Genomic DNA, 14,928 nt, shown 5'->3' on the forward strand with positions numbered 1-14,928 from the left:
TTCCTCTAGTATTTTTATGGTTTCCCGTCTTATGTTTAAGTCCTGTATCCATTTTGAGTTTATTTTTGTGTATGGTGTAAGTTGGTGATCTAGTTTCATTTTTTTGCATGTATCTGTCCAATTTTCCCAACACCATTTATTGAAGAGACTATCTTGACTCCATTGTATGTTCATGCCTCCTTTGTCAAATATTAATTGAGCATAGTGGTTTGGGTCGATATCTGGATTCTCTATTCTGTTCTATTGATCTATATGTCTGTTCTTGTGCCAGTACCAGGCTCTTTTGAGAACAGTGGCTTTGTAATACAGCTTGAAATCGGGTATTGAGATCCCTCCTACTTTATTCTTCTTTCTCAGGATTGCTGTGGCTATTCGGGGTCTTTTTTTACTCCAGATGAATTTTTGGAGAGTTCTTTCTAGGTCTGTGAAATATGCTGTTGGTATTTTGATGGGGAGTGCATTGAATCTGTAGATTGCTTTGGGTAGTATGGACATTTGAATGATGTTGATTCTACCAATCCATGAACATGGTATGTTCTTCCATCTGTTTATGTCTTCTTCTATCTCTTTTTTCAGTGTCCTGTAGTTTTCCGCGAATAGGTCTTTTACCTCCTTAGTTAAGTCTATTCCTAGGTATCTTAATTTTTTTGGTGCGATGGTAAATGGGATTGCTTTTTAGTCTCTCTTTCTGTAAGTTCACTATTGGTGTATAGAAATGTCTTAGATTTCTTGGCATTAATTTTGTATCCTGCTACATTGCCGAATTCATTTTTTAAGTCTATTAGTTTTTTGATGAATTCTTTTGGGTTTTTTATGTACATTATCATGTCATCTGCAAATAAGGACAGCTTCACTTCTTCTTTTCCAATTTGCATGCCTCTTATTTCTTCTTCTTGCCTAATTGCGATAGCTAATACTTCCAGTACTATGGTGAGAGTGGGCATCCCTGTCTTGTTCCTGTTATTAGGGGAAATGGTTTTAGTTTTTGCCCATTGAGTATGATGTTTTCTGTGGGCTTATCATATATAGCTTTTATTATGTTGAGGTATGATCCTTCTATTCCCACCTTGTTGAGAGTTTTTATCAAGAAAGGGTGTTGGATTTTGTCAAATGTTTTTTCTGCATCTATTGATATGACTATGTGATTTTTATCTCTCAACTTGTTTATGTGATGTATCAAGTTTATTGATTTGTGGATATTGTACCATCCTTGCATTCCTGGGATGAATCCTACTTGGTCGTGATGTATGATCTTTCTGATGTATTGCTGGAGCCGATTTGCTAGGATTTTGTTGAGGATTTTGGCATCTATGTTCATGAGGGATATTGGTCTGTAATTCTCTTTCATTGTGTTGTCTTTATCTGGTTTTGGTATTAGGGTGATGCTGGCTTTATAGAAGGAGCCTGGAAGTGTTCCTTCTTCTTGAATTTTTTGGAATAGTCTGAGGAGGATAGGTTTTCGTTCTTCCTTGAAAGTTTGGTAAAACTCTCCTGTGAAGCCATCTGGCCCCGGGCTTTTATTTGCCGGAAGCTTTTTGATGACTGCTTCAATTTCTTCCATAGTTACTGGCCTGTTGAGCTGTTTAGATTCTTCCTGATTGAGTTTTGGAAGGTTGTATTTGTCTAGGAATATGTCCATTTCCTCCAGGTTGTCCAGTTTGTTGGAATAGAGTTGTTCGTAGTATTTTGTAACAATCCTTTGTATTTCATCGGGGTCTGTTGTTATTTCACCTTTTTCATTTCTGATTTTGTTTATTTGAGTCCTCTCTCTTTGCTTCTTGGTGAGCCTGGCTAGAGGCTCATCAATCTTGTTTATCCTTTCAAAGAACCAGCTCTTGGTTTTGTTGATCTTTTGTATTGTTTATTTGGTCTCTATGTCATTTATCTCTGCTCTGATCTTTATTATTTCTTTCCTTCTGCTTACACTGGGCTTTTCTTGTTGCTCTCTATCTCTAACTCTTTGAGTTGTTGGGTTAGGTAATTTATTACCATTGTTTCTTGTTTTTTGCAGTAGGCTTGTAGAGCTATGAACTTCCCTCGCAGGACTGCTTTCGCTGTGTCCCATAGATTTTGGAATGTTGTGTTTTCATTGTCATTTGTTGCCATGATGTTTTTTATTTCTTCCTTGATGTCTTTGGTAACCCAGTCATGGTTTAATAGCATGCTGTTTAGTCTCCATGTGTTTGATTTCTTTGGGTTGTTTTTATTGTAGTTGATTTCCAGTTTTATGCCACTGTGATCTGAGAAGATACTTGATATGATTTCTATCTTCTTGAATTTGGAGAGACTTTGCCTATGTCCTAACATATGGTCTATCTTTGAAAATGACCCATGTGCACTTGAGAAGAATGTATATTCTGTGGCTTTGGGGTGAAATGTTCTGAAGATGTCGATGAATTCCATCTGGTCTAGTGAGTCATTTAGGATTGATGTTTCTTTGCTGATTTTTTGTTTAGAGGATTTGTCCAATGGTGATAGTGGGGTATTGAAGTCTCCTACTATGATTGTATTGCTGTCAATCTCTCCTTTGATATCTTCCAGGAGTTTTTTAATGTATCTTGGTGCTCCTCTATTGGGTGCATATATGTTTACCAGAGTTATTTCTTCTTGTTGGATTTCTCCCTTTAGTATTATGAAGTGGCCTTCATTATCTCTTGTTATGTCCTTCACTTTGAGATCTAATTTGTCATATATAAGTATTGCTACCCCAGCTTTTTTTTCATTTCCACTCGCCTGGACAACCTTTTTCCATCCCTTTACTCTCAGTCTGTATGCGTACTTTTTTTGGGGGTGGGTTTCCTGTAGACAGTAGATATATAGGTTTTGTTTTCTTATCCAATCTGTTATCCTGTGTCTTTTGATTGGGGCATTCAATCCATTTACATTTAAATTTATTATTGATAGGTACTTATTTGTCGCCATTTTTATTCTATACCCCTGTGTTCCTTCTTTGCTTCCTATTTCTTTCTTTTTTTCTTTTTTCTTTTTTTTTTTTTACAGCATACCCTTTAGCATTTCTTTCATTGCTGGTTTGGTGGTGATATACTCACTTAGTCCTTTTTTGTCTGTGAAACTCCTGATTTCACCTTCAATTTTGATTGATAGCCTTGCTGGGTACAGTATTCTTGGATTGAGACCCTTCCTTTGCATGAGTTTGTATATATCATTCCATTCCCTTCTGGCCTGATGAGTTTCTGTTGAGAAATCAGTTGCTAGTCTGATGGGGGTTCCATTGTATGTAACTGTCTGTCTCTCTCTGGCCGCTTTTAAGATTCTTACTTTGTTGTTGGTGTTTTCCAACTTAATTATAATGTGCCTTGGCGTCGGTCTTTTGGGGTTCATTTTGCTTGGAACTCTGTGAGCTTCTTGGATTTGTGTGGGTTTTTTCTTCCCTATATCAGGTAAGTTTTCTGTTATTATTTCTTCAAACAGGTTTTCTATTCCTTGCTCAGTTTACTTTCCTTCTGGTACCCCTATTATCCTGATGTTGTTTTGTTTCGTGTTGTCCCAAAGTTCCCTTAGGATCTCCTCATGCTTTCTAATTTTTGTTTCTAGAAGCAGTTGTACTTGGGTATTTTCTTCCATCTTGTCTTCTAGCTCACTTATGCAGTCCTCTGCTTCTTCTAGTTTACTCTTGATGCTTTCTATTGAATTCTTTACAGCAGCGATGTCATTTTTCATTTCTTCTTGGTTCTTCTTCATTTCCTCTTGGTTCTTACTCATATTGTCAAATTTGTCTTCCATCCTTTTCAGCCACCTTATGACCATTTCTCTGAATTCTTTCTCTGATAGGTTGTTTGCCTCTAATTCGTTTACTTCTTTTTCTGGTGATGCCTGCTTTTCTTTCCTTTGGGGGCTATTTCTTTGTCTCCCCATGGTCTCTCTTCTTCGGATGTCTGGTTATGTAGTGTTCTCTCTCCGGCGTTGATTTAAAGGTACAAAATACAACACAAACAGGCACAACACAGAAGGCACTGAACAGAATTGTATTCACGGGGAAGGAAAAAAATGGCGACGGAATAGAGTCGGGTTTGGAGTCTGTTCCTGGGGCGGAGAGTCGGAGCAGCAGAGGCTCGCAGAGGGAGTGTATGTGGGCAAGCCAAGGGACAGCTAAACTCCAGGAGAAGGCGGGGGAGTGCTGGGCAGTGTTCCTCTGACCGCGCAGCACCCACAGGGGCTGGGTCCCCTCCTGGAGCTGCGGGCTCGCCGGGCGCCTCGCCATCTTGCAAGGAAAGGAGGATTTTAGTGGAAACCTGACTTTCCGCGACAACTGCAAACACTGAGCTGCTGGGAGCACCAGACCACCGGTCCCCTATCAGCGCAAACATTCGGATTCAAAGAAACTCTTCACTGCACCACGGAAAGGTCAGATTTCGCCTGAAATGAGGGGCGGTTTCTAATCCCCGCGGTGGGTGAGGGAAGCGCTGGGTGAGGGAAGCGCGGCAGCCGCAGGACCGCAGGACCGGCAGGAGCCGGGAGGTCTGTGCCTAGAAAAATCGGCGGCAGTTGGAACTGCCCTGATCCGTGAATGAGGAGGGGGGTCTTCTGAGCTGCTAACAGAAGTGACCTCTTGAAAGCAACTCATTTTAATCTGACGAGGAGGGTCAGACTAATAATTTTCAAAGGAGTGCAGGCTCCTTAGTCTGGGGCACAGACCCACGGTCCGCACACCTGGGCTCTTTCCGACTCTGATTGCTAAGCCCAACACATAGAAAAACCCAGGTGGAAACCCTGAAAGACTGCAGGGGGAAGGTGTTTTTTCGGAACCTGGGGACCAGAGCTGCGTGTGACCATCAGAGAGGCAGCTCTGAGGCGCATACCTCCACAAACCAGTAGTGAGTGCCATAGAGGGGAAAAAAAAAAAAAAGAAAAAAGAGCTAGAGAGGCCCGGAAGTCAATTCAGAAACACTGCCACCCAGGGGCTGAAACGCTAATTGTCTCTGGTGTAATTAAAAATAAATACGAGAAATTAAGACACGGCTGGCTTAAAAAGCAGGACTGGCTTCCAACACTGAGGAGCCCTGGAATGAAGCTGAACTGAAATACCGCCCAGACTGGGAAAAAGGCGTACCAAACAGAATAATAGAGGAAGTGAATGACAGCCGCTACTGCACATTTTAGTCTTCCTATTTTTTAATTTTCAATTCTTTTTTCAATTTTTAAAATTTTTTTATTCTCATATTTTTTTATTTTCATTTTTTGCATCTTTTACTTAAGAAACTAATTTTTTTTCTTTTTCCTCACTCGATTTTCACCTTTTTAATTATTACATTTTTATTTTCAATCAACACTATTATTACTATTATTTTACTTTTTTTTTTTTTTAATGTCATTTGATTTTCTCTTTCTTTTTTTTTTGGATTAGTGTCCTACATTCGATTTGCATCTTTCACTTACAATCGCTTTACCCTATCTCAATGCTAACATTATGCCATCACTCTCCTCCTAACCTTTCCCATTTTGGTCCCCAGTTTATCTTAACCCTTTCTGGCTTTAGATTTTCCCTACTTTTTCAGTTTACTCCCTGCTAAAACTTCACCCTACTTATATATCTAATTCCCAACCCCCTGCTCCAAATCCATACAAACCTCTCTCTACGCTACCTTAAAAAAATTATTTTTCTCTCGGGCCTTTTGTTGTTGTTTGCTTGAATGTTGATTAGATTGAATTTTTATGCTTTTTTATGAGATTGTTTTGATTATTCTTTTTGTTGGTTTGGTTGGTTCTTTTGTTTGCTTTGTTTTTGTTTGTTTTTTACTTTTGTTTTCCCTTGCCTCACTTGATATTAGCTGCTGTTGCAGTTTGTATTAATCTCCAGGCTCGTGTTGCTGGAATTTGCTGGGAATAGTGGTTGTTCTAGTGGAGTTTACTCCCCATATATATAGTTTGTTCCCCTTTTCTCTCTTAGTATCATTCTTGTCTCTCTTACTTTTTTTTTCTTTTATTTTTCTTTTCTGTTATTTCTTTTTCTTTTCTTTCTTTCTGCTCTTTTCCCAAGTTCAGATTCACACTCGTTGTTTTTTTTGTTTTGTTTTGTTTTTTTTTTCGTTGTTGTTCTTTCTTTTTACTCTCCCTCTTCCACTCCTATTCCCTAATTTGTCTTTCTCTGGTGGTTACCTTTATTGGAGGTTATTAATATCGTGAATACAATTCTGTTCAGTGCCTTGTCTGTTGTGCCTGGTTGTGTTGTATTTTATACCTTTAAATCAACGCCAGAGAGAGAAATCTATATAACCAGACATCCGGAGAAGAGAGACCATGAGGAGACAAAGAAACAGCCCCCACAGGAAAGAGAAACAGGCATCACCAGAAAAGGAAGTAAACGATTTAGAGGCAAACAACCTATCAGAGAAAGAATTCAGAGAAATGATCATAGGGTGGCTGAAAAGGATGGAAGACAAATTCGACAATATGAGTAAGAACCAAGAAGAAATGAAGAAGAACCAAGAAGAAATGAAAAATGACATCGCTGCTGTAAAGAACTCAATAGAAAGCATCAAGAGTAGACAAGATGAAGCAGAGGACCGCATAAGTGAGCTAGAAGACAAGATGGAAAAAAATACCCAATTACAACAGCTTCTAGAAACAAAAATTAGAAAGATTGAGGAGAGCGTAACGGAACTTCGGGACAATACAAAACAAAACAACATCAGGATAATAAGGGTGCCAGTAGGAAAGGAAACTGAGCAAGGAATAGAAAACCTGTTTGAAGAAATAATAACAGAAAACTTCCCTGATATAGGGAAGAAAAAACCCACACAAATCCAAGAAGCTCACAGAGTTCCAAGCAAAATGAACCCCAAAAGACCGACGCCAAGGCACATTATAGTTAAGTTGGCAAACACCAACGACAAAGTAAGAATCTTACAAGCGGCCAGAGAGAGACAGACAGTTACATACAAAGGAACCCCCATCAGACTAGCAACTGATTTCTCAACAGAAACTCATCAGGCCAGAAGGGAATGGAATGAAATATACCAAGTCATGCAAAGGAAGGGTCTAAATCCAAGAATACTGTACCCAGCAAGGCTATCAATCAAAATTGAAGGTGAAATCAGGAGCTTCACAGACAAAAAAGGACTAAGGGAGTTTATCACCACCAAACCAGCAATGAAAGAAATGCTAAAGGGTCTGCTGTGAAAAAAAAAAAAAAAAAAAAAAGAAAGAAATAGGAAGCAAAGAAGGTACACAGGGGTATAGAATAAAAATGGCGACAAATAAGTACCTATCAATAATAACTTTAAATGTAAATGGATTGAATGCCCCAATCAAAAGACACAGGGTAACAGACTGGATAAGAAAACAAAACCCATATATCTGCTGTCTACAGGAAACCCACCTAAGAAAAAAAGATGCATACAGACTGAGAGTGAAGGGATGGAAAAAGGTTTTCCAGGCAAACGGAAATGAAAAAAAAAGCTGGGGTTACAATACTTATATCTGACAAATTAGATCTCAACGTGAAGGACATAACAAGAGATAATGAAAGCCACTTCATAATACTAAAGGGAGAAATCCAACAAGAAGAAATAACTCTGGTGAACATATATGCACCCAATACCGGAGCACCAAGATACATTAAAAAACTCCTGGAAGATATCAAAGGAGAGATTGGCAGTAATACAATCATAGTAGGAGACTTCAATACCCCACTATCACCATTGGACAAATCCTCTAAACAAAAAATCAGCAAAGAAACATCAATCCTAAATGACTCACTAGAACAGATGTAATTAATCGACATCTTCAGAACATTTCACCCCAAAGCCACAGAATATACATTCTTCTCAAGTGCACATGGGTCATTTTCAAAGATAGACCATATGTTAGGACATAGGCAAAGTCTCTCCAAATTCAAGAAGATAGAAATCATATCAAGTATCTTCTCAGATCACAGTGGCATAAAACTGGAAATCAACTACAATAAAAACAACCCAAAGAAATCAAACACTTGGAGACTAAACAGCATGTTATTAAACCATGACTGGGTTACCAAAGACATCAAGGAAGAAATAAAAAACATCGTGGCAACAAACGACAATGAAAACACAACAATCCAAAATCTATGGGACACAATGAAAGCAGTCCTGAGAGGGAAGTTCATAGCTCTACAAGCCTACTTCAAAAAACAAGAAACAATGGTAATAAATTACCTAACCCAACAACTCAAAGAGTTAGAGAGAGAGCAACAAGATAAGCCCAGTGTAAGCAGAAGGAAAGAAATAATAAAGATCAGAGCGGAGATAAACGACATAGAGACCAAAGAAACAATACAAAAGATCAACAAAACCAAGAGCTGGTTCTTTGAAAGGATAAACAAGATTGATGGACCTCTAGCCAGGCTCACCAAGAAGCAAAGAGAGAGGACCCAAATAAACAAAATCAGAAATGAAAGAGGTGAAATAACAACAGATCCCGCTGAGATACAAAGGATTGTTACAAAATACTACGAACAACTCTATTCCAACAAACTGGACAACCTAGAGGAAATCGACATATTCCTAGAAAAATACAACCTTCCAAAACTTAATCAGGAAGATTCTAAACAGCTCAACATGCCAGTAACTATGGAAGAAATTGAAGCAGTCATCAAAAAGCTTCCGGCAAACAAAAGCCCGGGGCCAGATGGCTTCACAGGAGAGTTTTATCAAACTTTCAAGGAAGAACTAAAACCTATCCTCCTCAGACTATTCCAAAAAATTCAAGAGGAAGGAACACTTCCAGGCTCCTTCTATGAAGCCAGCATCACCCTAATACCAAAACCAGATAAATACAACTCAATGAAAGAGAATTACAGGCCAATATCCCTCATGAACATTGATGCCAAAATCCTCAACAAAATTCTAGCAAATCGGCTCCAGCAGTACATCAGAAAGATCATACACCATGACCAAGTAGGATTTATTCCAGGAATGCAAGGATGGTACAATATCCGCAAATCAATAAACGTGATACATCACATAAACAAATTGAGAGATAAAAATCACATAGTCATATCAATAGATGCAGAAAAAGCATTTGACAAAATCCAACACCCTTTCTTGATAAAAACTCTCAACAAGGTGGGAATAGAAGGCTCGTACCTAAACATAATAAAAGCTATTTATGATAAACCCACAGCAAACATCATACTCAATGGGCAAAAACTAAAACCATTTCCCCTAAGAACAGGAACAAGACAGGGATGCCCACTCTCACCACTCCTGTTTGACATAGTACTGGAAGTATTAGCTATCGCAATTAGGCAAGAAGAAGAAATAAGAGGCATCCAAATTGGAAAAGAAGAAGTGAAGCTGTCCTTATTTGCAGATGACATGATATTGTACATAAAAAACCCAAAAGATTCCATAAAAAAACTAATAGACTTAATAAATGAATTCGGCAATGTAGCGTGATACAAAATTAACGCCAAGAAATCTATGGCTTTTCTATACACCAATAATGAACTTACAGAAAGAGAGACTAAAAAAGCAATCCCATTTACCATCGCACCAAAAAAATTAAGATACCTAGGAATAAACTTAACTAAGGAGGTAAAAGACCTATACGCAGAAAACTACAGGACACTGAAAAAAGAGATAGAGGAAGACGTAAACAGATGGAAGAACATACCATGTTCCTGGATTGGTAGAATCAACATCATTAAAATGTCCATACTACCCAAAGCAATCTACAGATTCAATGCACTCCCCATCAAAATACCAACAGCATATTTCACAGACCTAGAAAGAACTCTCCAAAAATTCATCTGGAATAAAAAAAGACCCCGACTAGCCTCAGCAATCCTCAGAAAGAAGAATAAAGTAGGTGGGATCTCAATACCAGATTTCAAGCTGTATTACAAAGCCACTGTTCTCAAAACAGCCTGGTACTGGCACAAGAACAGACATATTGATCAATGGAACAGAATAGAGAACCCAGATATCGACCCAAACCACTATGCTCAATTAATATTTGACAAAGGAGGCATGAACATACAATGGAGTCAAGATAGTCTCTTCAATAAATGGTGTTGGGTAAACTGGACAGATACATGCAAAAAAATGAAACTAGATCACCAACTTACACCATACACAAAAATAAACTCAAAATGGATACAGGACTTAAACATAAGACGGGAAACCATAAAAATACTAGAGGACTCCACAGGCAACAAAATCTCAGACATATGCCAAAAGAACTTCTTCACTGACACTGCCCCTAGGGCAATGGAAGCTAAAGAGAAAATTAACAAATGGGACTACATCAAAATAAAAAGCTTTTTTACAGCAAAAGAAACCATCAACAAAACAACAAGAAAGCCCACCGCATGGGAAAACATATTTGCAAATGCTATCACTGATAAAGGTTTAATCTCCAACATCTACAGGCAGCTTATGCAACTTAATAAGAGGAAGATAAATGATCCAATAAAAAAATGGGCAACAGACCTAAACAGAATATTTTCAAAAGAAGACAGAAGGAAGGCCAAGAGACACATGAAAACATGTTCAAAGTCACTTATTATCCGAGAGATGCAAATCAAAACAACAATGAGGTACCATCTCACACCTGTCAGAATGGCTATCATCAACAAATCAACAAACAACAAGTGTTGGCGAGGATGCGGAGAAAAAGGAACCCTCGTGCACTGCTGGTGGGAATGCAGACTGGTGCAGCCACTGTGGAGAACAGTATGGAGTTTCCTCAAAAAACTGAAAATGGAACTCCCATTTGACCCAGTAATCCCACTCCTGGGAATATATCCGAAGAAACTAGAAACACCAATCAGAAAGGATATATGCACCACTATGTTCATAGCAGCACAATTTACAATAGCGAAGATTTGGAAACAGCCTAGGTGCCCATCAGCAGATGACTGGATCGGAAAACTGTGGTACATCTACACAATGGAATACTATTCTGCCATAAAAAAGAAGGAATTCTCATCATTTGCAGCAACCTGGATGGAATTGGAGAACATTATGCTAAGTGAAATAAGCCAGTCAATGAAAGAAAAATACCACATGATCTCACTCATTTAGGGATAGTAAAGAACATTATAAAGTGGTGAACAAAAAGATAGATACAGAGACAGTAAAGCATCAAACAGACTTTCAAAGTACAGGGGGAAAGTTTGGGAAAGGTGGGGGAGTTATGAAATCAAACGAAGGACTTGTATGCATGCATATAAGCATAAACAATGGACACAAAACTCTCGGGGGGGAGGGCATGTGTGGGTGTGGGGTGGGGGGTAATAGTAAGATATGTACACATATAATACCTCAATAAAAATATTAAAAAAATAAAAATAAAAGAAAAGAAAAAAAAAAGAATTGTATTCACGATATTAATAACCTCCAATAAAGGTGACCACCAGAGAAAGACAAATTAGGGAATAGGAGAGGAAGAGGAAGAGTAAAAGGAAAGAACAACAACAACAACAAAAGAGTGTGAATCTGAACTTGGGAAAAGAGAAGAAAAAAAGAAAAGAAAAAAAGTAAGAGAGACAATAATGATACTAAGAGAGAAAAGGGGAACAAACTATATATATGGGGAGTAAACTCCAATAGAACAACCACCAATCCCAGCAAATTCCAGCAACAGGAGCCTGGAGATTAATGCAAACTGCAACACAAACTAATATCAAGTGAGGCAAGGGAAAACAAAAGTAAAAAACAAACAAAACAAAGCAAACAAAAGAACCAACCAAACAAACAAAAAGAATAATCAAAAAAATCTCATATAAAAGCATAAAAATTCAATCTAATCAACATTCAAGCAAACAACAACAAAAGTCCAGAGAGAAAAACAATTTTTTAAGGTAGTGTAGAGAGAGGTATATATGGACTTGGAGCAGGGGGTTGGGAATTAGATATATAAGTAAGGTGAAATTTTAGCAGAGGGTAGACTGAAAAAGTAGGGAAAATCTAAAGCCAGAAAGGGTTAAGATAAACAGGAGGCTAAAAGGGGAAAGGTTAGGAGGAGAGTGATGGCATAATGTTAGCGTTGAGATAGGGTAAAACGATTGTAAGGGAAAGATGCAAATAGAATGTAGGACACTAATCCCAAAATAAAAGAAAGAGAAAATCAAATGACATTTAAAAAAAAAGTAAAATAATAGTAATAATAATGCTGATTGAAAATAAAAATGTAATCATTAAAAAGGTGAAAATACAGTGAGGAAAAAGAAAAAAATTTAGTTTCTTAAGTAAAAGATGCAAAAAATGAAAATAAAAAATAAAAAAATAGAATAAAAAAATAAAAAAAATTTAAAATTTAAAATAAAAAATAGGAAGACTAAAATGTGCAGTAGCGACTGTCATTCACTTCCTCTATTATTCTGTTTGGTACGCCTGTTTCCCAGTCTGGGTGGTATTTCAGTTCCCTTCGTTCCACTGCTCCTCAGTGTTGTAAGCCAGTCATGATTTTTAAGCCGGCCGTGTCTTAATTTCTCATATTTATTTTTGATTACACTAGAGACAATTAGCGTTTCGGCTTTTGGGTGGCAGTGTTTCTGAATTGACTTCTGGGCCTCTCTAGCTTCTTTTTTTTCCCCTCTATGGCACTCACTACCGGTTTGTGGAGGTGTGCCCCTCAGAGTTGCCTCTTCTATGGTCACACCCAGCTCTGCTCCCCAGGTTCCGGGAAAACAACTTCCCCCTGTAGTCTTTCAGGGTATTCCCCAACTGGGTTTTCCTATGTATTGGGCTTAGTAATCAGAGTCAGAAAGAGCCCAAGTATGCTGACAGTGGGTTTGCGCGCAAGACTAAGGAGCCTGCACTCCTTTGAAAATTCTTAGTCTGACCCTCCTCGTCAGATTAAAATGAGTTGCTTTTAAGAGATCACTTCTGTTAGCAGCTCAGAGGACCCCTTTCCACATTCACGGGTCACGGCAGCTCCAACTGCCGCAGATTTTTCTAGGCACAGACCTTCCGGGTCCTGCCAGTCCTGTGGCTCGTGCGCTTCCCTCTCCCACTGCAGGGATTAGAAACCACACCTTATCCCAGGCGAAATCTGACCTTTCTGTGGTGCAGTGAAGAGTTCCTTTGAATCCGAATGTTTGCGCTGATAGGGGACCGGTGTTCTGGTGCTCACAGCTGTTCAGTGTTTGCAGTTGTCGCAGAAAGTCAGGTTTCTAATAAAATCCTCCTTTCCTTGCAAGATGGCGAGGCCCCCGGTGAGCCCGCAGCTCCGGGAGAGGACCCAGCCCCTGTGGGTGCTGCACGGTCAGGGGAACCCTGCCCAGCACTCCCCCGCCTTCTCCTGGAGTTTAGCTGTCCCTTGGCTTGCCAACATACACTCCCCCTGTGAACCTCTGCCGCTCCTACTCTCCGCCCCAGGACCAGACTCTAAACACGACTCTATTCAGCTGCCATTTTCCATCCCTCTCTGGACATTTTCTTTATACAGGATGTTTAGGGAAAGAAAAGATGGTCTTTGATCTGAGTCTGGAGGGTTGAGAAAAGACAACTACAGACAAAGGAAACATCTTCTCAGTAGAGGAAACCAGAAAATGCCAAATTTCTAAGGAATTAGTGTCTTGGCATATTTAAGGAACGTTAAGAAGGCTGATGTGGCTTAGATGTGCAAGATTTGCAAGGAAACGAATGTATGAATTGCTGTCTAGGGTTAGGTAAGAACCAGATCACATAGGCACGTATAGCATAAAGGGGAGCCATAGAATGATGTTAAACAAAGAGATAACACAATTGAATTGATGCTTTTGTTTTTGTTTTTGTTTTTTAATTGCTCTTTCTGCTGTAAGGAGAATGGATTTTTGGGGATAGATGCAGTAATTCCAGATAGGAGATTATGGCAATAGTCCAGAAATGAGAGGATTGTCACTCAGCCTAGGAGAGAACTTTCCTGATTTAAGAGAAATGCTGGAAGTAATATAGACACCATTTGCAGATGGATTCACTTACTGGGTGTATAAAACATAAGAATAAAAAAAAGACTACTACATTTTTCACTTGAGCAATTAATTAAAGAACTATGACTCTTACATGTAATTTGGAAGGCTATAGAGCATAGCGTTATTTTCCTGTTCAGCTTCATTCCCACTTCTAAATAAAGCATTCTGATTTTTTAAATTCAGGATTAGCCCTCCTCCTACTCAGTCATACTATTTATGTGGGACTTCCTCCAATTCCTTAGATACGAGTGTGAACTGCATGCTTGGGCTGATCAGATTTTCAAATTTTCCATCAAAGTGACTGAGTTAGTGACCACATTTGGCCCAGCTAGATGCCACTCTGAGAGTTTGCATTGAACTGGTGGAGATAAGTGCTCTTTTGCTAAAGTGAATGGTAAATTAGTAGGATTTCAGTTTGGATTTCAGTTACCACACTGGGAGAGCATGCCCAAGAATGAGACTGATGCAGAGTTAAAACAGTCCAAGCGATAGAATGAGAAACCAGGTCCTGATGATATTTTTAATCCCCCAAAGCCCCCTGCCTGAAGCCAAATTGACTCCTGGCGATTTCAGTTATCCATTCCAAAAATTAGCTTTCACACACTTGACACAATTTGACTTGGGTTTCTTTCTCATGTAACCAAGAGTTCTTATTAATACAGGTTAGAAATTTGTTTTAGTATATTAAGATTGAATGCCTATTTAGGTTTGCAAGATTAAAATGTGGGATGCTACTGGCTGAGAATTCACAGAGGGAAGGGGGTGGGGGAGAGAAGAGATCAACCAAATAACTCGTATGCATATATGCATAACCCATGGATATAGACAATAGTGTGGTGAAAGCCTGGGATGGGAACAGGAGTAGGGAGGAGAGGAGTCAATGGAGAAAAATGGAGGACATCTGTAACACTTTCAACAATACAGAAAAATCTAAAAAATAAAATAAAATACAGGATGCCCAGTTAAATCGGAATTTCAAATAAACGATGAATAATATTTTAGTACTAGAGGCTCAGTGCATGAATTCAGCC

The sequence above is a fragment of the Eptesicus fuscus genome, chromosome 1 (assembly GCF_027574615.1).
Source record: "Eptesicus fuscus isolate TK198812 chromosome 1, DD_ASM_mEF_20220401, whole genome shotgun sequence".
Classification (NCBI taxonomy): Eukaryota; Metazoa; Chordata; class Mammalia; order Chiroptera; family Vespertilionidae; genus Eptesicus; species Eptesicus fuscus.